At 43.3% G+C, this 23,575-nt stretch overlaps 21 non-coding genes across 21 annotated transcripts; all 21 read right to left on the bottom strand.

Annotated features, from left to right (window-relative positions):
• Positions 1-260: 260 nt before the first annotated feature.
• Positions 261-342, bottom strand: trnas-gcu (transfer RNA serine (anticodon GCU)). Its single transcript has one exon. It is a non-coding gene; the product is annotated as a tRNA-Ser (tRNA).
• A 1,222-nt stretch (positions 343-1,564) lies between these two features.
• trnaa-agc (transfer RNA alanine (anticodon AGC)) lies at positions 1,565-1,637 on the bottom strand. Its single transcript has one exon. It is a non-coding gene; the product is annotated as a tRNA-Ala (tRNA).
• Positions 1,638-2,069: 432 nt separating this feature from the next.
• trnas-gcu (transfer RNA serine (anticodon GCU)) lies at positions 2,070-2,151 on the bottom strand. Its single transcript has one exon. It is a non-coding gene; the product is annotated as a tRNA-Ser (tRNA).
• Positions 2,152-3,880: 1,729 nt separating this feature from the next.
• Positions 3,881-3,962, bottom strand: trnas-gcu (transfer RNA serine (anticodon GCU)). The gene has a single exon. It is a non-coding gene; the product is annotated as a tRNA-Ser (tRNA).
• Positions 3,963-5,707: 1,745 nt separating this feature from the next.
• Positions 5,708-5,789, bottom strand: trnas-gcu (transfer RNA serine (anticodon GCU)). Its single transcript has one exon. It is a non-coding gene; the product is annotated as a tRNA-Ser (tRNA).
• A 1,586-nt stretch (positions 5,790-7,375) lies between these two features.
• Positions 7,376-7,448, bottom strand: trnaa-agc (transfer RNA alanine (anticodon AGC)). The gene has a single exon. It is a non-coding gene; the product is annotated as a tRNA-Ala (tRNA).
• Positions 7,449-7,882: 434 nt separating this feature from the next.
• Positions 7,883-7,964, bottom strand: trnas-gcu (transfer RNA serine (anticodon GCU)). Its single transcript has one exon. It is a non-coding gene; the product is annotated as a tRNA-Ser (tRNA).
• A 1,241-nt stretch (positions 7,965-9,205) lies between these two features.
• trnaa-agc (transfer RNA alanine (anticodon AGC)) lies at positions 9,206-9,278 on the bottom strand. Its single transcript has one exon. It is a non-coding gene; the product is annotated as a tRNA-Ala (tRNA).
• A 434-nt stretch (positions 9,279-9,712) lies between these two features.
• Positions 9,713-9,794, bottom strand: trnas-gcu (transfer RNA serine (anticodon GCU)). The gene has a single exon. It is a non-coding gene; the product is annotated as a tRNA-Ser (tRNA).
• A 717-nt stretch (positions 9,795-10,511) lies between these two features.
• Positions 10,512-10,584, bottom strand: trnaa-agc (transfer RNA alanine (anticodon AGC)). The gene has a single exon. It is a non-coding gene; the product is annotated as a tRNA-Ala (tRNA).
• Positions 10,585-11,238: 654 nt separating this feature from the next.
• trnas-gcu (transfer RNA serine (anticodon GCU)) lies at positions 11,239-11,320 on the bottom strand. The gene has a single exon. It is a non-coding gene; the product is annotated as a tRNA-Ser (tRNA).
• A 1,367-nt stretch (positions 11,321-12,687) lies between these two features.
• Positions 12,688-12,769, bottom strand: trnas-gcu (transfer RNA serine (anticodon GCU)). Its single transcript has one exon. It is a non-coding gene; the product is annotated as a tRNA-Ser (tRNA).
• Positions 12,770-14,185: 1,416 nt separating this feature from the next.
• On the bottom strand, positions 14,186-14,267 carry trnas-gcu (transfer RNA serine (anticodon GCU)). Its single transcript has one exon. It is a non-coding gene; the product is annotated as a tRNA-Ser (tRNA).
• Positions 14,268-15,481: 1,214 nt separating this feature from the next.
• Positions 15,482-15,554, bottom strand: trnaa-agc (transfer RNA alanine (anticodon AGC)). The gene has a single exon. It is a non-coding gene; the product is annotated as a tRNA-Ala (tRNA).
• A 432-nt stretch (positions 15,555-15,986) lies between these two features.
• On the bottom strand, positions 15,987-16,068 carry trnas-gcu (transfer RNA serine (anticodon GCU)). Its single transcript has one exon. It is a non-coding gene; the product is annotated as a tRNA-Ser (tRNA).
• Positions 16,069-17,283: 1,215 nt separating this feature from the next.
• trnaa-agc (transfer RNA alanine (anticodon AGC)) lies at positions 17,284-17,356 on the bottom strand. The gene has a single exon. It is a non-coding gene; the product is annotated as a tRNA-Ala (tRNA).
• A 434-nt stretch (positions 17,357-17,790) lies between these two features.
• Positions 17,791-17,872, bottom strand: trnas-gcu (transfer RNA serine (anticodon GCU)). The gene has a single exon. It is a non-coding gene; the product is annotated as a tRNA-Ser (tRNA).
• Positions 17,873-19,239: 1,367 nt separating this feature from the next.
• On the bottom strand, positions 19,240-19,321 carry trnas-gcu (transfer RNA serine (anticodon GCU)). The gene has a single exon. It is a non-coding gene; the product is annotated as a tRNA-Ser (tRNA).
• Positions 19,322-20,688: 1,367 nt separating this feature from the next.
• trnas-gcu (transfer RNA serine (anticodon GCU)) lies at positions 20,689-20,770 on the bottom strand. Its single transcript has one exon. It is a non-coding gene; the product is annotated as a tRNA-Ser (tRNA).
• Positions 20,771-22,186: 1,416 nt separating this feature from the next.
• Positions 22,187-22,268, bottom strand: trnas-gcu (transfer RNA serine (anticodon GCU)). The gene has a single exon. It is a non-coding gene; the product is annotated as a tRNA-Ser (tRNA).
• Positions 22,269-23,483: 1,215 nt separating this feature from the next.
• trnaa-agc (transfer RNA alanine (anticodon AGC)) lies at positions 23,484-23,556 on the bottom strand. Its single transcript has one exon. It is a non-coding gene; the product is annotated as a tRNA-Ala (tRNA).
• Positions 23,557-23,575: the final 19 nt, after the last annotated feature.

Genomic DNA, 23,575 nt, shown 5'->3' with positions numbered 1-23,575 from the left:
GTGTAAAGACTCGCTGCTTTGCACATGATGCCTCGTCTCCAAGAATAGAAGTCTACTGGAGAATGTGGGCGTCGATCCCACTACCTCTCGCATGCTAAGCAAGCGCTCTACCATTTGAGCTAATTCCCCTGTGAAGTAGCTCCTTAGTTTTACCAAGTTCTTTCCAAGTACATGTCACAGCAGACAAATGGGGAGAACATTTGGGATAGAATCTACTATTGTTGACATGGAAACATTGTGGACTAAAGAAAACTCTATCCCGACGAGGATGGGATTCGAACCCATGCGTGCAGAGCACAATGGATTAGCAGTCCATCGCCTTAACCACTCGGCCACCTCGTCCTCTTGCAAATAACTTTCAAAAGAAAACGCCGGTCCGGGTCATGAACTCAGGGGCGTGTCCAGGTAAACGCCTCGGGTTTTAACGTAGGTGGGGGGACATTAGAGAGCTTAATTTAGCCCTTATGCCTATTAAATTTAGTCTGTCAGACTAGAAGGCTTGTAGTGTTATTATGCTGCCCTCATCAATTACAGGAGAATCACATCTTCAGCACCGGTGACTACAGGTGTAGAATTTTTCACCCTGCAAACCGACAAGTAATCTTAACTAGGTTTTGAAACAACTTCCTTGAAGACAGGTGCACTTGTTTTTTGGAGCTAAATGAAGTGAGAATAGCATATTTATGATGTTAACTATCAATCCGCATAGGAAACGCCAAGCGGATTGCCGCAACAATACATTTCCACAGTTGTATAATTCTGTCCAGGAGTCGCATTAATCCTGTACAGTGTTTCAATGTCTTATAAGCATCCAATCACATAGATGTATTTGCCAAACTTGGTCACAGAATAACATAAAGGCTGAGCAGTGTTTTGGTGCCTGATAAGCAGTCAAACCCGTCAACGTATTTGTCAATGTGGACTTCAGGTTGACAGTTCATTGACTCCTTTGGACCTGAATACTCACTTATTTGTCCACTGGGCTGGTGTGTAAAGACTCACTGCTTTGCACACGATGCCTCATCAAGAACAGAGGTTTACTGGAGAATGTGGGCGTCGATCCCACTACCTCTCACATGCGAAGCAAGCGCTCTACCATTTGAGCTAATTCCCCTGTGAAGTAATGACGCTCCTTAGTTTGACCAAGTTCTTTCCAAGTACATCTCACAGCGGATAAATTGGGAGAACATTTGGGATAGAATCTGCTCTTGTTGACATGGAAACGTTGTGGAAACGTTGTGGAATTGCCGCAACAATACATTTCCAGAGTTGTATAATTCTGTCTAGGAGTCGCATTAATCCTGTGCAGTGTTTCAATGTCTTATAAGCATCTAATCAAATAGACGTATTTGCCAAACTTGGTCACAGAATAACTTAATGGCTGAGCAGTGTTTTGGTGCATGATAAGCAGTCAAACCCGTCAAAGTATTTCTCAATGTGGACTTCAGGATGACAGTTCATTGACTCCTTTGGACCTGAATACTCACTTATTTGTCCACTGGGCTGGTGTGTACAGACTGACTGCCTTGCACACGATGCCTCGTCTTCAAGAATAGAGGTTTACTGGAGAATGTGGGCGTCGATCCCACTACCTCTCGCATGCTAAGCGAGCGCTCTACCATTTGAGCTAATTCCCCTGTGCTGCCAAACACATAGACGTATTTGCCAAACTTAGTCACAGAAAACCATAAAGGCTGAGCAGAGTTTTGGTGCGTGATAAACAATAAAACCCATTAATGAATTCGTCAATGTGGACTTCAGGATGATATTTCATTGACTTCTTTGGATCTGAATACTCACGTGGGCTGTGTGTGTAAAGACTCGCTGCTTTGCACATGATGCCTCGTCTCCAAGAATAGAAGTCTACTGGAGAATGTGGGCGTCGATCCCACTACCTCTCGCATGCTAAGCAAGCGCTATACCATTTGAGCTAATTCCCCTGTGAAGTAGCTCCTTAGTTTTACCAAGTTCTTTCCAAGTGCATGTCACAGCAGATAAATGGGGAGAACATTTGGGATAGAATCTACTATTGTTGACATGGAAACATTGTGGACTAAAGAAGACTATCCCGACGAGGATGGGATTCGAACCCATGCGTGCAGAGCACAATGGATTAGCAGTCCATCGCCTTAACCACTCGGCCACCTCGTCCTCTTGCAAATAAACTTCAAAAGAAAACGCCGGTCCGGGTCATCAACTCAGGGGCGTGTCCAGGTAAACGCCTCGGGTTTTAACGTAGGTGGGTGGACATTTGAGAGCTTAATTTAGACCTTATGCCTATTAAATTTAGTCTGTCAGACTAGAAGGCTTGTAGTGTTATTATGCTGCCCTCATCAATTACAGGAGAATCACATCTTCAGCACCGGTGACTACAGGTGTAGAATTTTTCACCCTGCAAACCGACAAGTAATCTTAACTAGGTTTTCAAACAACTTCCTTGAAGACAGGTGCACTTGTTTTTTGGAGCTAAATGAAGTGAGAATAGCATATTTATGATGTTAACTATCAATCCGCATAGGAAACGCCAAGCGGATTGCCGCAACAATACATTTCCACAGTTGTATAATTCTGTCCAGGAGTCGCATTAATCCTGTACAGTGTTTCAATGTCTTATAAGCATCCAATCACATAGATGTATTTGCCAAACTTGGTCACAGAATAACATAAAGGCTGAGCAGTGTTTTGGTGCCTGATAAGCAGTCAAACCCGTCAACGTATTTGTCAATGTGGACTTCAGGTTGACAGTTCATTGACTCCTTTGGACCTGAATACTCACTTATTTGTCCACTGGGCTGGTGTGTAAAGACTCACTGCTTTGCACACGATGCCTCATCAAGAATAGAGGTTTACTGGAGAATGTGGGCGTCGATCCCACTACCTCTCACATGCGAAGCAAGCGCTCTACCATTTGAGCTAATTCCCCTGTGAAGTAATGGCGCTCCTTAGTTTGACCAAGTTCTTTCCAAGTACACCTCACAGCGGATAAATTGGGAGAACATTTGGGATAGAATCTGCTCTTGTTGACATGGAAACGTTGTGGAAACGTTGTGGAATTGCCGCAACAATACATTTCCAGAGTTGTATAATTCTGTCTAGGAGTCGCATTAATCCTGTGCAGTGTTTCAATGTCTTATAAGCATCTAATCAAATAGACGTATTTGCCAAACTTGGTCACAGAATAACTTAATGGCTGAGCAGTGTTTTGGTGCATGATAAGCAGTCAAACCCATCAATGTATTCGTCAATGTGGACTTCAGGATGACAGTTCATTGACTCCTTTGGACCAGAGTACTCACTTATTTGTCCACTGGGCTGGTGTGTAAAGACTGACTGCTTTGCACACGATGCCTCGTCTTCAAGAATAGAGGTTTACTGGAGAATGTGGGCGTCGATCCCACTACCTCTCGCATGCTAAGCGAGCGCTCTACCATTTGAACTAATTCCCCTGTGCCGCCAAACACATAGACGTATTTGCCAAACTTAGTCACAGAATACCATAAAGGCTGAGCAGAGTTTTGGTGCGTGATAAACAATAAAACCTATTAATGAATTCGTCAATGTGGACTTCAGGATGACATTTCATTGACTTCTTTGGATCTGAATACTCACGTGGGCTGTGTGTGTAAAGACTCGCTGCTTTGCACATGATGCCTCGTCTCCAAGAATAGAAGTCTACTGGAGAATGTGGGCGTCGATCCCACTACCTCTCGCATGCTAAGCAAGCGCTCTACCATTTGAGCTAATTCCCCTGTGAAGTAGCTCCTTAGTTTTACCAATTTCTTTCCAAGTACATGTCACAGCAGATAAATGGGGAGAACATTTGGGATAGAATCTACTATTGTTGACATGGAAACATTGTGGACTAAAGAAAAGTCTATCACGACGAGGATGGGATTCGAACCCATGCGTGCAGAGCACAATGGATTAGCAGTCCATCGCCTTAACCACTCGGCCACCTCGTCCTCTTGCAAATAAGCTTCAAAAGAAAACGCCGGTCCGGGTCATGAACTCAGGGGCGTGTCCAGGTAAACGCCTCAGGTTTTAACGTAGGTGGGGGGACATTTGAGAGCTTAATTTAGCCCTTATGCCTATTAAATTTAGTCTGTCAGATTAGAAGGCTTGTAGTGTTATTATGCTGCCCTCATCAATTACAGGAGAATCACATCTTCAGCACCGGTGACTACAGGTGTAGAATTTTTCAAATTCTTTTTTCCCACCCTGCAAACCGACAAGTAATCTTAACTAGGTTTTCAAACAACTTCCTTGAAGACAGGTGCACTTGTTTTTTGGAGCTAAATGAAGTGAGAATAGCATATTTATGATGTTAACTATCAATCCGCATAGGAAACGCCAAGCGGATTGCCGCAACAATACATTTCCACAGTTGTATAATTCTGTCCAGGAGTCGCATTAATCCTGTGCAGTGTTTCAATGTCTTATAAGCATCCAATCACATAGATGTATTTGCCAAACTTTGTCACAGAATAACATAAAGGCTGAGCAGTGTTTTGGTGCCTGATAAGCAGTCAAACCCGTCAACGTATTTGTCAATGTGGACTTCAGGATGACAGTTCATTGACTCCTTTGGATCTGAATACTCACTTATTTGTCCACTGGGCTGGTGTGTAAAGACTCACTGCTTTGCACACAATGCCTCGTCTTCAAGAATAGAGGTTTACTGGAGAATGTGGGCGTCGATCCCACTACCTCTCACATGCGAAGCAAGCGCTCTACCATTTGAGCTAATTCCCCTGTGAAGTAACGACGCTCCTTAGTTTCATGAAGTTCTTTCCAAGTACATCTCACAGCGGATAAATTGGGAGAACATTTGGGATAGAATCTGCTCTTGTTGACATGGAAACGTTGTGGAAACATTGTGGAATTGCCGCAACAATACATTTCCAGAGTTGTATAATTCTGTCTAGGAGTCGCATTAATCCTGTGCAGTGTTTCAATGTCTTATAAGCATCCAATCAAATAGACGTATTTGCCAAACTTGGTCAGAGAATAACTTAAAGGCTGAGCAGTGTTTTGGTGCATGATAAGCAGTCAAACCCATCAATGTATTCGTCAATGTGGACTTCAGGATGACAGTTCATTGACTCCTTTGGACCAGAGTGCTCACTTATTTGTCCACTGGGCTGGTGTGTAAAGAATGACTGCTTTGCACACGATGCCTCGTCTTCAAGAATAGAGGTTTACTGGAGAATGTGGGCGTCGATCCCACTACCTCTCGCATGCTAAGCGAGCGCTCTACCATTTGAACTAATTCCCCTGTGCCGCCAAACACATAGACGTATTTGCCAAACTTAGTCACAGAAAACCATAAAGGCTGAGCAGAGTTTTGGTGCGTGATAAACAATAAAACCCATTAATGAATTCGTCAATGTGGACTTCAGGATGATATTTCATTGACTTCTTTGGATCTGAATACTCACGTGGGCTGTGTGTGTAAAGACTCGCTGCTTTGCACATGATGCCTCGTCTCCAAGAATAGAAGTCTACTGGAGAATGTGGGCGTCGATCCCACTACCTCTCGCATGCTAAGCAAGCGCTATACCATTTGAGCTAATTCCCCTGTGAAGTAACGGCTTAGTTTTACCAAGTTCTTTCCAAGTGCATGTCACAGCAGATAAATGGGGAGAACATTTGGGATAGAATCTACTATTGTTGACATGGAAACATTGTGGACTAAAGAAGACTATCCCGACGAGGATGGGATTCGAACCCATGCGTGCAGAGCACAATGGATTAGCAGTCCATCGCCTTAACCACTCGGCCACCTCGTCCTCTTGCAAATAAACTTCAAAAGAAAACGCCGGTCCGGGTCATCAACTCAGGGGCGTGTCCAGGTAAACGCCTCGGGTTTTAACGTAGGTGGGTGGACATTTGAGAGCTTAATTTAGACCTTATGCCTATTAAATTTAGTCTGTCAGACTAGAAGGCTTGTAGTGTTATTATGCTGCCCTCATCAATTACAGGAGAATCACATCTTCAGCACCGGTGACTACAGGTGTAGAATTTTTCACCCTGCAAACCGACAAGTAATCTTAACTAGGTTTTCAAACAACTTCCTTGAAGACAGGTGCACTTGTTTTTTGGAGCTAAATGAAGTGAGAATAGCATATTTATGATGTTAACTATCAATCCGCATAGGAAACGCCAAGCGGATTGCCGCAACAATACATTTCCACAGTTGTATAATTCTGTCCAGGAGTCGCATTAATCCTGTACAGTGTTTCAATGTCTTATAAGCATCCAATCACATAGATGTATTTGCCAAACTTGGTCACAGAATAACATAAAGGCTGAGCAGTGTTTTGGTGCGTGATAAGCAGTCAAACCCGTCAACGTATTTGTCAACGTGGACTTCAGGATGACAGTTCATTGACTCCTTTGGACCTGAATACTCACTTATTTGTCCACTGGGCTGGTGTGTAAAGACTGACTGCTTTGCACACGATGCCTCATCAAGAATAGAGGTTTACTGGAGAATGTGGGCGTTGATCCCACTACCTCTCACATGCGAAGCAAGCGCTCTACCATTTGAGCTAATTCCCCTGTGAAGTAATGGCGCTCCTTAGTTTGATCAACTTCTTTCCAAGTACATGTCACAGCGGATAAATTGGGAGAACATTTGGGATAGAATCTGCTCTTGTTGACATGGAAACGTTGTGGAAACGCCAAGCGAATTGCAGCAACAATACATTTCCACAGTTTCATGAACTCAGGGGCGTGTCCAGGTAAACGCCTCAGGTTTTAACATAGGTGGGGGGACATTTGAGAGCTTAATTTAGCCCTTATGCCTATTAAATTTAGTCTGTCAGACTAGAAGGCTTGTAGTGTTGTTATGCTGCCCTCATCAATTACAGGAGAATCACATCTTCAGCACCGGTGACTACAGGTGTAGAATTTTTCACCCTGCAAACCGACAAGTAATCTTAACTAGGTTTTCAAACAACTTCCTTGAAGACAGGTGCACTTGCTTTTTGGAGCTAAATGAAGTGAGAATAGCATATTTATGATGTTAACTATCAATCCGCATAGGAAACGCCAAGCGAATTGCAGCAACAATACATTTCCACAGTTGTATAATTCTGTCTAGGAGTCGCATTAATCCTGTGCAGTGTTTCAATGTCTTATAAACATCCAATCACATAGACGTATTTGCCAAACTTGGTCACAGAAAACACTCAGCAGTGTTTTGGTGCCTGATAAGCAGTCAAACCCGTCAAAGTATTTCTCAATGTGGACTTCAGGATGACAGTTCATTGACTCCTTTGGACCTGAATACTCACTTATTTGTCCACTGGGCTGGTGTGTAAAGACTGACTGCCTTGCACACGATGCCTCGTCTTCAAGAATAGAGGTTTACTGGAGAATGTGGGCGTCGATCCCACTACCTCTCGCATGCTAAGCGAGCGCTCTACCATTTGAGCTAATTCCCCTGTGCCGCCAAACACATAGACGTATTTGCCAAACTTATTCACAGAATACCATAACGGCTGAGCAGCGTTTTGGTGCGTGATAAACAATAAAACCCATTAATGAATTCGTCAATGTGGACTTCAGGATGACATTTCATTGACTTCTTTGGATCTGAATACTCACGTGGGCTGTGTGTGTAAAGACTCGCTGCTTTGCACATGATGCCTCGTCTCCAAGAATAGAAGTCTACTGGAGAATGTGGGCGTCGATCCCACTACCTCTCGCATGCTAAGCAAGCGCTCTACCATTTGAGCTAATTCCCCTGTGAAGTAGCTCCTTAGTTTTACCAAGTTCTTTCCAAGTACATGTCACAGCAGATAAATGGGGAGAAGATTTGGGATAGAATCTACTATTGTTGACATGGAAACATTGTGGACTAAAGAAAAGTCTATCACGACGAGGATGGGATTCGAACCCATGCGTGCAGAGCACAATGGATTAGCAGTCCATCGCCTTAACCACTCGGCCACCTCGTCCTCTTGCAAATAAGCTTCAAAAGAAAACGCCGGTCCGGGTCATGAACTCAGGGGCGTGTCCAGGTAAACGCCTCAGGTTTTAACGTAGGTGGGGGGACATTTGAGAGCTTAATTTAGCCCTTATGCCTATTAAATTTAGTCTGTCAGATTAGAAGGCTTGTAGTGTTATTATGCTGCCCTCATCAATTACAGGAGAATCACATCTTCAGCACCGGTGACTACAGGTGTAGAATTTTTCAAATTCTTTTTTCCCACCCTGCAAACCGAGAAGTAATCTTAACTAGGTTTTCAAACAACTTCCTTGAAGACAGGTGCACTTGTTTTTTGGAGCTAAATGAAGTGAGAATAGCATATTTATGATGTTAACTATCAATCCGCATAGGAAACGCCAAGCGGATTGCCGCAACACTACATTTCCACAGTTGTATAATTCTGTCCAGGAGTCGCATTAATCCTGTGCAGTGTTTCAATGTCTTATAAGCATCCAATCACATAGATGTATTTGCCAAACTTTGTCACAGAATAACATAAAGGCTGAGCAGTGTTTTGGTGCCTGATAAGCAGTCAAACCCGTCAATGTATTTGTCAATGTGGACTTCAGGATGACAGTTCATTGACTCCTTTGGATCTGAATACTCACTTATTTGTCCACTGGGCTGGTGTGTAAAGACTCACTGCTTTGCACACGATGCCTCGTCTTCAAGAATAGAGGTTTACTGGAGAATGTGGGCGTCGATCCCACTACCTCTCACATGCGAAGCAAGCGCTCTACCATTTGAGCTAATTCCCCTGTGAAGTAACGATGCTCCTTAGTTTCATGAAGTTCTTTCCAAGTACATGTCACAGCGGATAAATTGGGAGAACATTTGGGATAGAATCTGCTCTTGTTGACATGGCGACGTTGTGGAAACGCCAAGCAAATTGCAGCAACATTACATTTCCACAGTTGTATAATTCTGTCTAGGAGTCGCATTAATCCTGTGCAGTGTTTCAATGTCTTATAAACATCGAATCACATAGACGTATTTGCCAAACTTGGTCACAGAATAACATAAAGGCTGAGCAGTGTTTTGGTGCCTGATAAGCAGTCAAACCCGTCAAAGTATTTCTCAATGTGGACTTCTGGATGACAGTTCATTGACTCCTTTGGACCTGAATACTCACTTATTTGTCCACTGGGCTGGTGTGTACAGACTGACTGCCTTGTACACGATGCCTCGTCTTCAAGAATAGAGGTTTACTGGAGAATGTGGGCGTCGATCCCACTACCTCTCGCATGCTAAGCGAGCGCTCTACCATTTGAGCTAATTCCCCTGTGCCGCCAAACACATAGACGTATTTGCCAAACTTATTCACAGAATACCATAACGGCTGAGCAGGGTTTTGGTGCGTGATAAACAATAAAACCCATTAATGAATTCGTCAATGTGGACTTCAGGATGACATTTCATTGACTTCTTTGGATCTGAATACTCACGTGGGCTGTGTGTGTAAAGACTCGCTGCTTTGCACATGATGCCTCGTCTCCAAGAATAGAAGTCTACTGGAGAATGTGGGCGTCGATCCCACTACCTCTCGCATGCTAAGCAAGCGCTCTACCATTTGAGCTAATTCCCCTGTGAAGTAGCTCCTTAGTTTTACCAAGTTCTTTCCAAGTACATGTCACAGCAGATAAATGGGGAGAAGATTTGGGATAGAATCTACTATTGTTGACATGGAAACATTGTGGACTAAAGAAAAGTCTATCACGACGAGGATGGGATTCGAACCCATGCGTGCAGAGCACAATGGATTAGCAGTCCATCGCCTTAACCACTCGGCCACCTCGTCCTCTTGCAAATAAGCTTCAAAAGAAAACGCCGGTCCGGGTCATGAACTCAGGGGCGTGTCCAGGTAAACGCCTCAGGTTTTAACGTAGGTGGGGGGACATTTGAGAGCTTAATTTAGCCCTTATGCCTATTAAATTTAGTCTGTCAGATTAGAAGGCTTGTAGTGTTATTATGCTGCCCTCATCAATTACAGGAGAATCACATCTTCAGCACCGGTGACTACAGGTGTAGAATTTTTCAAATTCTTTTTTCCCACCCTGCAAACCGACAAGTAATCTTAACTAGGTTTTCAAACAACTTCCTTGAAGACAGGTGCACTTGTTTTTTGGAGCTAAATGAAGTGAGAATAGCATATTTATGATGTTAACTATCAATCCGCATAGGAAACGCCAAGCGGATTGCCGCAACAATACATTTCCACAGTTGTATAATTCTGTCCAGGAGTCGCATTAATCCTGTGCAGTGTTTCAATGTCTTATAAGCATCCAATCACATAGATGTATTTGCCAAACTTTGTCACAGAATAACATAAAGGCTGAGCAGTGTTTTGGTGCCTGATAAGCAGTCAAACCCGTCAACGTATTTGTCAATGTGGACTTCAGGATGACAGTTCATTGACTCCTTTGGATCTGAATACTCACTTATTTGTCCACTGGGCTGGTGTGTAAAGACTCACTGCTTTGCACACGATGCCTCGTCTTCAAGAATAGAGGTTTACTGGAGAATGTGGGCGTCGATCCCACTACCTCTCGCATGCTAAGCGAGCGCTCTACCATTTGAGCTAATTCCCCTGTGAAGTAATGGTGCTCCTTAGTTTGACCAAGTTCTTTCCAAGTACATCTCACAGCGGATAAATTGGGAGAACATTTGGGATAGAATCTGCTCTTGTTGACATGGAAACGTTGTGGAAACGTTGTGGAATTGCCGCAACAATACATTTCCAGAGTTGTATAATTCTGTCTAGGAGTCGCATTAATCCTGTGCAGTGTTTCAATGTCTTATAAGCATCTAATCAAATAGACGTATTTGCCAAACTTGGTCACAGAATAACTTAATGGCTGAGCAGTGTTTTGGTGCATGATAAGCAGTCAAACCCATCAATGTATTCGTCAATGTGGACTTCAGGATGACAGTTCATTGACTCCTTTGGACCAGAGTGCTCACTTGTTTGTCCACTGGGCTGGTGTGTAAAGAATGACTGCTTTGCACACGATGCCTCGTCTTCAAGAATAGAGGTTTACTGGAGAATGTGGGCGTCGATCCCACTACCTCTCGCATGCTAAGGGAGCGCTCTACCATTTGAGCTAATTCCCCTGTGAAGTAGCTCCTTAGTTTTACCAAGTTCTTTCCAAGTACATGTCACAGCAGATAAATGGGGAGAACATTTGGGATAGAATCTACTATTGTTGACATGGAAACATTGTGGACTAAAGAAAACTCTATCCCAACGAGGATGGGATTCGAACCCATGCGTGCAGAGCACAATGGATTAGCAGTCCATCGCCTTAACCACTCGGCCACCTCGTCCTCTGGCAAACAACCTTCAAAAGAAAACGCCGGTCCGGGTCATGAACTCAGGGGCGTGTCCAGGTAAACGCCTCAGGTTTTAACGTAGGTGGGGGGACATTTGAGAGCTTAATTTAGCCCTTATGCCTATTAAATTGAGTCTGTCAGACTACAAGGCTTGTAGTGTTATTATGCTGCCCTCATCAATTACAGGAGAATCACATCTTCAGCACCTGTGACTACAAATTGAAAAGACCAAGTTTGGTCTCAGACACCACCTATGTTAAAATAGAGAAACCATCCCTCAACAGAGGAGGAGGTCTCAGACACCACCTATCTCCAATTTACAATGCTGCCCTTTCATCCCTTCCCAGGAGACTCAACAATCTAGCCTCCAAGAATAACAACTGTTCACAAGTAGCATGTGACTCCAACGACTGTCGTTATAACACAATAGAGCACTAACGAAGTCGAAACCAATTTTCCACCAATGACAGTCATGCAAACGACTTTCATTGACACTTGGAGCACAAAAGGGAACCAGTGACATCATCATCCTTGTGAACGCCCACAAGAGGTTAAATACCTGGGTCTCCACACCAGAAAGTAGGACCAGTCCTAGTCTGGTCAGATGCATACAGAACTGATGAAGCCTCTTGGATGAAAAGTGAAACGTCTTCACAGACAAATAACCTAGTCCAGTTGTTTTCGATTTAAAAACTCCTTTAGGATACTATGACCTGGACAAATGAGAATATACACAGGCTTAGTTTTACCAAGTTCTTTCCAAGTACATGTCACAGCGGATAAATTGGGAGAACATTTGGGATAGAATCTGCTTTTGCTGACATGGAAACGTTGTGGAATTGCCGCAACAATACATTTCCAGAGTTGTATAATTCTGTCTAGGAGTCGCATTAATCCTGTGCAGTGTTTCAATGTCTTATAAGCATCCAATCAAATAGACGTATTTGCCAAACTTGGTCAGAGAATAACTTAAAGGCTGAGCAGTGTTTTGGTGCATGATAAGCAGTCAAACCCATCAATGTATTCGTCAATGTGGACTTCAGGATGACAGTTCATTGACTCCTTTGGACCAGAGTACTCACTTATTTGTCCACTGGGCTGGTGTGTAAAAACTCACTGCTTTGCACACGATGCTTCGTCTTCAAGAATAGAGGTTTACTGGAGAATGTGGGCGTCGATCCCACTACCTCTCGCATGCTAAGGGAGCGCTCTACCATTTGAGCTAATTCCCCTGTGAAGTAGCTCCTTAGTTTTACCAAGTTCTTTCCAAGTACATGTCACAGCAGATAAATGGGGAGAACATTTGGGATAGAATCTACTATTGTTGACATGGAAACATTGTGGACTAAAGAAAACTATCCCGACGAGAATGGGATTCGAACCCATGCGTGCAGAGCACAATGGATTAGCAGTCCATCGCCTTAACCACTCGGCCACCTCGTCCTCTTGCAAATAAGCTTCAAAAGAAAACGCCGGTCCGGGTCATCAACTCAGGGGCGTGTCCAGGTAAACGCCTCGGGTTTTAACGTAGGTGGGAGGACATTTGAGAGCTTAATTTAGACCTTATGCCTATTAAATTTAGTCTGTCAGACTAGAAGGCTTGTAGTGTTATTATGCTGCCCTCATCAATTACAGGAGAATCACATCTTCAGCACCGGTGACTACAGGTGTAGAATTTTTCACCCTGCAAACCGACAAGTAATCTTAACCAGGTTTTCAAACAACTTCCTTGAAGACAAGTGCACTTGTTTTTTGGAGCTAAATGAAGTGAGAATAGCATATTTATGATGTTAACTATCAATCCGCATAGGAAACGCCAAGCGGATTGCAGCAACAATACATTTCCACAGTTGTATAATTCTGTCTAGGAGTCGCATTAATCCTGTGCAGTGTTTCAATGTCTTATAAACATCCAATCAAATAGACATATTTGCCAAACTTGGTCACAGAATAACTTAAAGGCTGAGCAGTGTTTTGGTGCGTGAAAAGCAGTCAAACCCGTCAACGTATTTGTCAATGTGGACTTCAGGATGACAGTTCATTCACTCCTTTGGACCTGAATATTCACTTATTTGTCCACTGGGCTGGTGTGTAAAGACTCACTGCTTTGCACATGATGCCTCGTCTTCAAGAATAGAAGTTTACTGGAGAATGTGGGCGTCGATCCCACTACCTCTCGCATGCTAAGCAAGCGCTCTACCATTTGAGCTAATTCCCCTATGAAGTAATGGAGTTCCTTAGTTTTAACAAGTTCTTTCCAAGTACATGTCACAGCGGATAAATTGGGAGAACATTTGGGATAGAATCTGCTCTTGCTGACATGGAAACGTTGTGGAATTGCCGCAACAATACATTTCCACAGTTGTATAATTCTGTCTAGGAGTCGCATTAATCCTGTGCAGTGTTTCAATGTCTTATAAGCATCCAATCAAATAGACGTATTTGCCAAACTTGGTCAGAGAATAACTTAAAGGCTGAGCAGTGTTTTGGTGCATGATAAGCAGTCAAACCCATCAATGTATTCGTCAATGTGGACTTCAGGATGACAGTTCATTGACTCCTTTGGACCAGAGTACTCACTTATTTGTCCACTGGGCTGGTGTGTAAAAACTCACTGCTTTGCACACGATGCTTCGTCTTCAAGAATAGAGGTTTACTGGAGAATGTGGGCGTCGATCCCACTACCTCTCGCATGCTAAGGGAGCGCTCTACCATTTGAGCTAATTCCCCTGTGAAGTAGCTCCTTAGTTTTACCAAGTTCTTTCCAAGTACATGTCACAGCAGATAAATGGGGAGAACATTTGGGATAGAATCTACTATTGTTGACATGGAAACATTGTGGACTAAAGAAAACTATCCCGACGAGAATGGGATTCGAACCCATGCGTGCAGAGCACAATGGATTAGCAGTCCATCGCCTTAACCACTCGGCCACCTCGTCCTCTTGCAAATAAGCTTCAAAAGAAAACGCCGGTCCGGGTCATCAACTCAGGGGCGTGTCCAGGTAAACGCCTCGGGTTTTAACGTAGGTGGGAGGACATTTGAGAGCTTAATTTAGACCTTATGCCTATTAAATTTAGTCTGTCAGACTAGAAGGCTTGTAGTGTTATTATGCTGCCCTCATCAATTACAGGAGAATCACATCTTCAGCACCGGTGACTACAGGTGTAGAATTTTTCACCCTGCAAACCGACAAGTAATCTTAACCAGGTTTTCAAACAACTTCCTTGAAGACAAGTGCACTTGTTTTTTGGAGCTAAATGAAGTGAGAATAGCATATTTATGATGTTAACTATCAATCCGCATAGGAAACGCCAAGCGGATTGCAGCAACAATACATTTCCACAGTTGTATAATTCTGTCTAGGAGTCGCATTAATCCTGTGCAGTGTTTCAATGTCTTATAAACATCCAATCAAATAGACATATTTGCCAAACTTGGTCACAGAATAACTTAAAGGCTGAGCAGTGTTTTGGTGCGTGAAAAGCAGTCAAACCCGTCAACGTATTTGTCAATGTGGACTTCAGGATGACAGTTCATTCACTCCTTTGGACCTGAATATTCACTTATTTGTCCACTGGGCTGGTGTGTAAAGACTCACTGCTTTGCACATGATGCCTCGTCTTCAAGAATAGAAGTTTACTGGAGAATGTGGGCGTCGATCCCACTACCTCTCGCATGCTAAGCAAGCGCTCTACCATTTGAGCTAATTCCCCTATGAAGTAATGGAGTTCCTTAGTTTTAACAAGTTCTTTCCAAGTACATGTCACAGCGGATAAATTGGGAGAACATTTGGGATAGAATCTGCTCTTGCTGACATGGAAACGTTGTGGAATTGCCGCAACAATACATTTCCACAGTTGTATAATTCTGTCTAGGAGTCGCATTAATCCTGTGCAGTGTTTCAATGTCTTATAAACATCCAATCACATAGACGTATTTGCCAAACTTGGTCACAGAATAACTTAAAGGCTGAGCAGTGTTTTGGTGCCTGATAAGCAGTCAAACCCATCAATGTATTCGTCAATGTGGACTTCAGGATGACAGTTCATTGACTCCTTTGGACCAGAGTACTCACTTATTTGTCCACTGGGCTGGTGTGTAAAAACTCACTGCTTTGCACACGATGCCTCGTCTTCAAGAATAGAGGTTTACTGGAGAATGTGGGCATCGATCCCACTACCTCTCGCATGCTAAGCGAGCGCTCTACCATTTGAGCTAATTCCCCTGTGCCACCAAACACATAGACGTATTTGCCACACTTAGTCACAGAATACCATAAAGGCTGAGCAGAGTTTTGGTGCGTGATAAACAATAAAACCCATTAATGAATTAGTCAATGTGGACTTCAGGATGACATTTCATTGTCTTCTTTGGATCTGAATACTCACGTGGGCTGTGTGTGTAAAGACTCGCTGCTTTGCACATGATGCCTCGTCTTCAAGAATAGAAGTTAACTGGAGAATGTGGGCGTCGATCCCACTACCTCTCGCATGCTAAGCAAGCGCTCTACCATTTGAGCTAATTCCCCTGTGAAGTAGCTCCTTAGTTTTACCAACTTCTTTCCAAGTACATGTCACAGCAGATAAATGGGGAGAACATTTGGGATAGAATCTACTATTGTTGACATGGAAACATTGTGGACTAAAGAAAACTATCCCGACGAGGATGGGATTCGAACCCATGCGTGCAGAGCACAATGGATTAGCAGTCCATCGCCTTAACCACTCGGCCACCTCATCCTCTTGCAAATAAGCTTCAAAAGAAAACGCCGGTCCGGGTCACCAACTCAGGGGCGTGTCCAGGTAAACGCCTCAGGTTTTAACGTAGGTGGGGGGACATTTGAGAGCTTAATTTAGACCTTATGCCTATTAAATTTAGTCTGTCAGACTAGAAGGCTTGTAGTGTTATTATGCTGCCCTCATCAATTACAGGAGAATCACATCTTCAGCACCGGTGACTACAGGTGTAGAATTTTTCACCTTGCAAACCGACAAATAATCTTAACCAGGTTTTCAAACAACTTCCTTGAAGACAAGTGCACTTGTTTTTTGGAGCTAAATGAAGTGAGAATAGCATATTTATGATGTTAACTATCAATCCGCATAGGAAACGCCAAGCGGATTGCAGCAACAATACATTTCCACAGTTGTATAATTCTGTCTAGGAGTCGCATTAATCCTGTGCAGTGTTTCAATGTCTTATAAACATCCAATCAAATAGACGTATTTGCCAAACTTGGTCACAGAATAACTTAAAGGCTGAGCAGTGTTTTGGTGCGTGAAAAGCAGTCAAACCCGTCAACGTATTTGTCAATGTGGACTTCAGGATGACAGTTCATTCACTCCTTTGGACCTGAATAATCACTTATTTGTCCACTGGGCTGGTGTGTAAAGACTCACTGCTTTGCACATGATGCCTCGTCATCAAGAATAGAAGTTTACTGGAGAATGTGGGCGTCGATCCCACTACCTCTCGCATGCTAAGCAAGCGCTCTACCATTTGAGCTAATTCCCCTATGAAGTAATGGAGTTCCTTAGTTTTAACAAGTTCTTTCCAAGTACATGTCACAGCGGATAAATTGGGAGAACATTTGGGATAGAATCTGCTCTTGTTGACATGGAAACGCCAAGCGAATTGCAGCAACAATACATTTTCACAGTTGTATAATTCTGTCTAAGAGTCGCATTAATCCTGTGCAGTGTTTCAATGTCTTATAAACATCCAATCACATAGACGTATTTGCCAAACTTGGTCACAGAATAACATAAAGGCTGAGCAGTGTTTTGGTGCCTGATAAGCAGTCAAACCCGTCAACGTATTTGTCAATGTGGACTTCAGGATGACAGTTCATTGACTCCTTTGGACCTGAATACTTACTTATTTGTCCACTGGGCTGGTGTGTAAAGACTGACTGCCTTGCACACGATGCCTCGTCTTCAAGAATAGAGGTTTACTGGAGAATGTGGGCGTCGATCCCACTACCTCTCGCATGCTAAGCGAGCGCTCTACCATTTGAGCTAATTCCCCTGTGCCGCCAAACACATAGACGTATTTGCCAAACTTAGTCACAGAATACCATAAAGGCTGAGCAGAGTTTTAGTGCGTGATAAACAATAAAACCCATTAATGAATTCGTCAATGTGGACTTCAGGATGACATTTCATTGACTTCTTTGGATCTGAATACTCACGTGGGCTGTGTGTGTAAAGACTCGCTGCTTTGCACATGATGCCTCGTCTCCAAGAATAGAAGTCTACTGGAGAATGTGGGCGTCGATCCCACTACCTCTCGCATGCTAAGCAAGCGCTCTACCATTTGAGCTAATTCCCCTGTGAAGTAGCTCCTTAGTTTTACCAATTTCTTTCCAAGTACATGTCACAGCAGATAAATGGGGAGAACATTTGGGATAGAATCTACTATTGTTGACATGGAAACATTGTGGACTAAAGAAAACTCTATCCCGACGAGGATGGGATTCGAACCCATGCGTGCAGAGCACAATGGATTAGCAGTCCATCGCCTTAACCACTCGGCCACCTCGTCCTCTGGCAAACAAGCTTCAAAAGAAAACGCCGGTCCGGGTCATGAACTCAGGGGCGTGTCCAGGTAAACGCCTCAGGTTTTAACGTAGGTGGGGGGACATTTGAGAGCTTAATTTAGCCCTTATGCCTATTAAATTGAGTCTGTCAGACTACAAGGCTTGTAGTGTTATTATGCTGCCCTCATCAATTACAGGAGAATCACATCTTCAGCACCTGTGACTACAAATTGAAAAGACCAAGTTTGGTCTCAGACACCACCTATGTTAAAATAGAGAAACCATCCCTCAACAGAGGAGGAGGTCTCAGACACCACCTATCTCCAATTTACAATGCTGCCCTTTCATCCCTTCCCAGGAGACTCAACAATCTAGCCTCCAAGAATAACAACTGTTCACAAGTAGCATGTGACTCCAACGACTGTCGTTATAACACAATAGAGCACTAACGAAGTCGAAACCAATTTTCCACCAATGACAGTCATGCAAACGACTTTCATTGACACTTGGAGCACAAAAGGGAACCAGTGACATCATCATCCTTGTGAACGCCCACAAGAGGTTAAATACCTGGGTCTCCACACCAGAAAGTAGGACCAGTCCTAGTCTGGTCAGATGCATACAGAACTGATGAAGCCTCTTGGATGAAAAGTGAAACGTCTTCACAGACAAATAACCTAGTCCAGTTGTTTTCGATTTAAAAACTCCTTTAGGATACTATGACCTGGACAAATGAGAATATACACAGGCTTAGTTTTACCAAGTTCTTTCCAAGTACATGTCACAGCGGATAAATTGGGAGAACATTTGGGATAGAATCTGCTTTTGCTGACATGGAAACGTTGTGGAATTGCCGCAACAATACATTTCCAGAGTTGTATAATTCTGTCTAGGAGTCGCATTAATCCTGTGCAGTGTTTCAATGTCTTATAAGCATCCAATCAAATAGACGTATTTGCCAAACTTGGTCAGAGAATAACTTAAAGGCTGAGCAGTGTTTTGGTGCATGATAAGCAGTCAAACCCATCAATGTATTCGTCAATGTGGACTTCAGGATGACAGTTCATTGACTCCTTTGGACCAGAGTACTCACTTATTTGTCCACTGGGCTGGTGTGTAAAAACTCACTGCTTTGCACACGATGCTTCGTCTTCAAGAATAGAGGTTTACTGGAGAATGGGGGCGTCGATCCCACTACCTCTCGCATGCTAAGGGAGCGCTCTACCATTTGAGCTAATTCCCCTGTGAAGTAGCTCCTTAGTTTTACCAAGTTCTTTCCAAGTACATGTCACAGCAGATAAATGGGGAGAACATTTGGGATAGAATCTACTATTGTTGACATGGAAACATTGTGGACTAAAGAAAACTATCCCGACGAGGATGGGATTCGAACCCATGCGTGCAGAGCACAATGGATTAGCAGTCCATCGCCTTAACCACTCGGCCACCTCGTCCTCTGGCAAACAACCTTCAAAAGAAAACGCCGGTCCGGGTCATGAACTCAGGGGCGTGTCCAGGTAAACGCCTCAGGTTTTAACGTAGGTGGGGGGACATTTGAGAGCTTAATTTAGCCCTTATGCCTATTAAATTGAGTCTGTCAGACTACAAGGCTTGTAGTGTTATTATGCTGCCCTCATCAATTACAGGAGAATCACATCTTCAGCACCTGTGACTACAAATTGAAAAGACCAAGTTTGGTCTCAGACACCACCTATGTTAAAATAGAGAAACCATCCCTCAACAGAGGAGGAGGTCTCAGACACCACCTATCTCCAATTTACAATGCTGCCCTTTCATCCCTTCCCAGGAGACTCAACAATCTAGCCTCCAAGAATAACAACTGTTCACAAGTAGCATGTGACTCCAACGACTGTCGTTATAACACAATAGAGCACTAACGAAGTCGAAACCAATTTTCCACCAATGACAGTCATGCAAACGACTTTCATTGACACTTGGAGCACAAAAGGGAACCAGTGACATCATCATCCTTGTGAACGCCCACAAGAGGTTAAATACCTGGGTCTCCACACCAGAAAGTAGGACCAGTCCTAGTCTGGTCAGATGCATACAGAACTGATGAAGCCTCTTGGATGAAAAGTGAAACGTCTTCACAGACAAATAACCTAGTCCAGTTGTTTTCGATTTAAAAACTCCTTTAGGATACTATGACCTGGACAAATGAGAATATACACAGGCTTAGTTTTACCAAGTTCTTTCCAAGTACATGTCACAGCGGATAAATTGGGAGAACATTTGGGATAGAATCTGCTTTTGCTGACATGGAAACGTTGTGGAATTGCCGCAACAATACATTTCCAGAGTTGTATAATTCTGTCTAGGAGTCGCATTAATCCTGTGCAGTGTTTCAATGTCTTATAAGCATCCAATCAAATAGACGTATTTGCCAAACTTGGTCAGAGAATAACTTAAAGGCTGAGCAGTGTTTTGGTGCATGATAAGCAGTCAAACCCATCAATGTATTCGTCAATGTGGACTTCAGGATGACAGTTCATTGACTCCTTTGGACCAGAGTACTCACTTATTTGTCCACTGGGCTGGTGTGTAAAAACTCACTGCTTTGCACACGATGCTTCGTCTTCAAGAATAGAGGTTTACTGGAGAATGTGGGCGTCGATCCCACTACCTCTCGCATGCTAAGGGAGCGCTCTACCATTTGAGCTAATTCCCCTGTGAAGTAGCTCCTTAGTTTTACCAAGTTCTTTCCAAGTACATGTCACAGCAGATAAATGGGGAGAACATTTGGGATAGAATCTACTATTGTTGACATGGAAACATTGTGGACTAAAGAAAACTATCCCGACGAGGATGGGATTCGAACCCATGCGTGCAGAGCACAATGGATTAGCAGTCCATCGCCTTAACCACTCGGCCACCTCGTCCTCTTGCAAATAAGCTTCAAAAGAAAACGCCGGTCCGGGTCATCAACTCAGGGGCGTGTCCAGGTAAACGCCTCGGGTTTTAACGTAGGTGGGAGGACATTTGAGAGCTTAATTTAGACCTTATGCCTATTAAATTTAGTCTGTCAGACTAGAAGGCTTGTAGTGTTATTATGCTGCCCTCATCAATTACAGGAGAATCACATCTTCAGCACCGGTGACTACAGGTGTAGAATTTTTCACCCTGCAAACCGACAAGTAATCTTAACCAGGTTTTCAAACAACTTCCTTGAAGACAAGTGCACTTGTTTTTTGGAGCTAAATGAAGTGAGAATAGCATATTTATGATGTTAACTATCAATCCGCATAGGAAACGCCAAGCGGATTGCAGCAACAATACATTTCCACAGTTGTATAATTCTGTCTAGGAGTCGCATTAATCCTGTGCAGTGTTTCAATGTCTTATAAACATCCAATCAAATAGACATATTTGCCAAACTTGGTCACAGAATAACTTAAAGGCTGAGCAGTGTTTTGGTGCGTGAAAAGCAGTCAAACCCGTCAACGTATTTGTCAATGTGGACTTCAGGATGACAGTTCATTCACTCCTTTGGACCTGAATATTCACTTATTTGTCCACTGGGCTGGTGTGTAAAAACTCACTGCTTTGCACACGATGCCTCGTCTTCAAGAATAGAGGTTTACTGGAGAATGTGGGCATCGATCCCACTACCTCTCGCATGCTAAGCAAGCGCTCTACCATTTGAGCTAATTCCCCTATGAAGTAATGGAGTTCCTTAGTTTTAACAAGTTCTTTCCAAGTACATGTCACAGCGGATAAATTGGGAGAACATTTGGGATAGAATCTGCTCTTGCTGACATGGAAACGTTGTGGAATTGCCGCAACAATACATTTCCACAGTTGTATAATTCTGTCTAGGAGTCGCATTAATCCTGTGCAGTGTTTCAATGTCTTATAAACATCCAATCACATAGACGTATTTGCCAAACTTGGTCACAGAATAACTTAAAGGCTGAGCAGTGTTTTGGTGCCTGATAAGCAGTCAAACCCATCAATGTATTCGTCAATGTGGACTTCAGGATGACAGTTCATTGACTCCTTTGGACCAGAGTACTCACTTATTTGTCCACTGGGCTGGTGTGTAAAAACTCACTGCTTTGCACACGATGCCTCGTCTTCAAGAATAGAGGTTTACTGGAGAATGTGGGCGTCGATCCCACTACCTCTCGCATGCTAAGCAAGCGCTCTACCATTTGAGCTAATTCCCCTGTGAAGTAGCTCCTTAGTTTTACCAACTTCTTTCCAAGTACATGTCACAGCAGATAAATGGGGAGAACATTTGGGATAGAATCTACTATTGTTGACATGGAAACATTGTGGACTAAAGAAAACTATCCCGACGAGGATGGGATTCGAACCCATGCGTGCAGAGCACAATGGATTAGCAGTCCATCGCCTTAACCACTCGGCCACCTCATCCTCTTGCAAATAAGCTTCAAAAGAAAACGCCGGTCCGGGTCACCAACTCAGGGGCGTGTCCAGGTAAACGCCTCAGGTTTTAACGTAGGTGGGGGGACATTTGAGAGCTTAATTTAGACCTTATGCCTATTAAATTTAGTCTGTCAGACTAGAAGGCTTGTAGTGTTATTATGCTGCCCTCATCAATTACAGGAGAATCACATCTTCAGCACCGGTGACTACAGGTGTAGAATTTTTCACCCTGCAAACCGACAAATAATCTTAACCAGGTTTTCAAACAACTTCCTTGAAGACAAGTGCACTTGTTTTTTGGAGCTAAATGAAGTGAGAATAGCATATTTATGATGTTAACTATCAATCCGCATAGGAAACGCCAAGCGGATTGCAGCAACAATACATTTCCACAGTTGTATAATTCTGTCTAGGAGTCGCATTAATCCTGTGCAGTGTTTCAATGTCTTATAAACATCCAATCAAATAGACGTATTTGCCAAACTTGGTCACAGAATAACTTAAAGGCTGAGCAGTGTTTTGGTGCGTGAAAAGCAGTCAAACCCGTCAACGTATTTGTCAATGTGGACTTCAGGATGACAGTTCATTCACTCCTTTGGACCTGAATAATCACTTATTTGTCCACTGGGCTGGTGTGTAAAGACTCACTGCTTTGCACATGATGCCTCGTCATCAAGAATAGAAGTTTACTGGAGAATGTGGGCGTCGATCCCACTACCTCTCGCATGCTAAGCAAGCGCTCTACCATTTGAGCTAATTCCCCTATGAAGTAATGGAGTTCCTTAGTTTTAACAAGTTCTTTCCAAGTACATGTCACAGCGGATAAATTGGGAGAACATTTGGGATAGAATCTGCTCTTGTTGACATGGAAACGCCAAGCGAATTGCAGCAACAATACATTTTCACAGTTGTATAATTCTGTCTAAGAGTCGCATTAATCCTGTGCAGTGTTTCAATGTCTTATAAACATCCAATCACATAGACGTATTTGCCAAACTTGGTCACAGAATAACATAAAGGCTGAGCAGTGTTTTGGTGCCTGATAAGCAGTCAAACCCGTCAACGTATTTGTCAATGTGGACTTCAGGATGACAGTTCATTGACTCCTTTGGACCTGAATACTTACTTATTTGTCCACTGGGCTGGTGTGTAAAGACTGACTGCCTTGCACACGATGCCTCGTCTTCAAGAATAGAGGTTTACTGGAGAATGTGGGCGTCGATCCCACTACCTCTCGCATGCTAAGCGAGCGCTCTACCATTTGAGCTAATTCCCCTGTGCCGCCAAACACATAG

This window comes from Seriola aureovittata, chromosome 13, assembly GCF_021018895.1.
Source record: "Seriola aureovittata isolate HTS-2021-v1 ecotype China chromosome 13, ASM2101889v1, whole genome shotgun sequence".
NCBI lineage: Eukaryota > Metazoa > Chordata > Actinopteri > Carangiformes > Carangidae > Seriola > Seriola aureovittata.
Note: the sequence above shows the minus strand (reverse complement) of the source record. Positions and strands in the feature narration are given on the sequence as shown.